We start from the raw sequence: 2500 nt of genomic DNA, 5'->3' as shown, positions 1-2500 counted from the left end.
AGAGAGAGAGAGAGAGAGAGAGAGAGAGAGAGAGAGAGAGAGAGAGGCTAAGGAAAGTAGGGCACCAGTTTGGCATGAAATAAGTAAAGTGCTTTTGATTTATTCCTTCCAAGTGAGCAGAAGCCAAGAATCATTATGAGAATGAATGCGATAATTAAAAAAGCACTGTTCAAATAAACCGTAATTTCTATCGGAAATTCTCCGTAAAAACATACTGTTCTCAACCGTATTTCAGTAAAATACAGACGACGGTAATTTTACCATATTTTTTTTTTTTTTTTTTTTTTTACGGGTTGGTAACCGTAATACCACCCAAGTCAATCTAACCGTTTTTAAAACGGTAAAAATCCTGGAATAAATGTTGCCAGACTTTTACCGTTTTTTAATAAAAAAATTTAACAGTGGGGGCTCAGATAAAGTCAGTATAAAACTAGTAATCGGAATGAAGGAATTGGATCACTATAAAAAGTTTTGATTGCTTATATTGTAATTCATATTAAGTAATGAATAACGTGAAAGAGATCACGACTAGACCTAAATAAGATACTGTAAAACGTTCAATACGTCTTAGAGTCTATGGATTTGAATAGATACTTTCAAGATAGAACTGAGAATCGAAGGATTGACAATCTAAAATGAATTCCGATGACCAGTGGGGCTTAGAAACGAGATGCTAGGGTTGAATCACCAGTAAATGCCTGAATAGGAGAATGTTTATTTCTGGTTCTAATTTTTTCTTATATGAAAATTGTTTTCTGGAAATGTGTTATTGCATGAACAAAATTAAAAGTGGAGACAAGCAGCAGAGAGAATAAAACTGAGAAACATCACTAGTAATGGGTAAGGAAACACATTCAGCCAGGATCTACAGAGATGGTTCATTCTTCGTGGAATTGGGACCATATAGTTCAGCACTGGGACCGCAGAATATTCAGATTTAAATGATTTATGAAGTAAAACTTCAAAGAGATTTAACAGCAATACTAAAAAGCAGACACAAGCAGCAGAGAGAATAAAACTGAGAAACATCACTAGTAATGGGTAGGGAAACACATTCAGCCAGGATCTACAGAGGTGGTGAATAAAATGTAATTTTATTCTTCATGGAATTGGTACCATATAATTCAGCACTGGGACCGGGGAGGATATTCAGCTTCAAATGCCCCATGAAGTAAAACTTCAAAGAAATTTAACAGCAATACATAAAAAGGGAAGCGGGAAACGGACGAAAATTAAAAGGCTATGAACTTCAGTAACGTTATAAACACCCAGGTAACGCTATTCAGTTCACTAACGGTGTTTCTCCCTAAGGGGGAAATAAAACGTAAGTAGTTGGTATGAAGAATTAAGTATATCGGTAAATTCATTGAGAGCTATCATGAGTCATAATACAATTTTCATGGGTCCTGCACAGTTGATTTCCTCACTGGGGTATTTGTCATGTGGAAGCCCTTGGGATTATAGCATCCTGCTTTTGCTACTATGATTGTAGCTTAGATGATAATAATAATAATAATAATAATAATAATGAAACTACTACTACTGTTACTACTACTACTACTAACAATAATAATAATGATAATAATAATAATAATAATAATAATAATAATAATAATAAAAAGAATAATAATAATGAAACTACGACTACTACTACTACTACTACTACTACTACTACTACTACTACTACTAATAATAATAATAATAATAATCAGCTTGAAATGAAAATCTTGCCTTGCAAAAATTCCGAATAGAAAAGTTTGATTAAAGGGTCTTAATTCATTCCGAATTTAGTGAAAGTTTTGATTGGTTTAATAATTTAAAAAAAAAAAAATTAAAAAATGGGTCTAGTTTGAAGGGATTATAGAGAGAATATTTTCATGAAATTGAGTTGGTAAATTTTTACCTAAAAAAAAAAAAGGAAAGGGTAAGACCAGAAGTTAACAATTAGCTGAAAAAGACGGCACAACAAATGTGCCAGTTCGTCCATTAATGTCCTGTTTTTACGGACCGAAATGCTTCTTAAATACAAAAAGGGTTCATTTTTATCTTGAGCGTTACTTTAAAGAACTAAGAACGGCGTCCTGATGTGTTGATTTGCCTCGTAATAATGTTTATAGGACTCAACATGAGCATCCCTTGAAGCTAATGGTTTCTCCCTCGTGAAATGCTCATGTACGACCTATTTGTGGAACATTGCCAATGGGAGATTCCTTAATAAAAAGCACCCTAAACGTCAGAGAGAGAGAGAGAGAGAGAGAGAGAGAGAGAGAGAGAGAGAGAGAGAGAGGTCGATGACTCCCAATCTCCCAAGTATGACAGTTACAATCCATTTTTTTTTTAATTCTCAACATTATTGTACCTCATACAGTGTGTCTAAAAGGCTACTTTGTTTTTATTCATTTTTTTTTATTTACTGTCTGAGAAAATAAGTTATGTACGCTCAACTAAAACTAGGGAAAATTTCATAGTTTATGGTTCGCAATATTATTTAGTTATGGAA

The sequence above is a fragment of the Palaemon carinicauda genome, chromosome 19, assembly GCF_036898095.1.
Source record: "Palaemon carinicauda isolate YSFRI2023 chromosome 19, ASM3689809v2, whole genome shotgun sequence".
In the NCBI taxonomy this organism is placed as follows: Eukaryota; Metazoa; Arthropoda; class Malacostraca; order Decapoda; family Palaemonidae; genus Palaemon; species Palaemon carinicauda.
Note: the sequence above shows the minus strand (reverse complement) of the source record.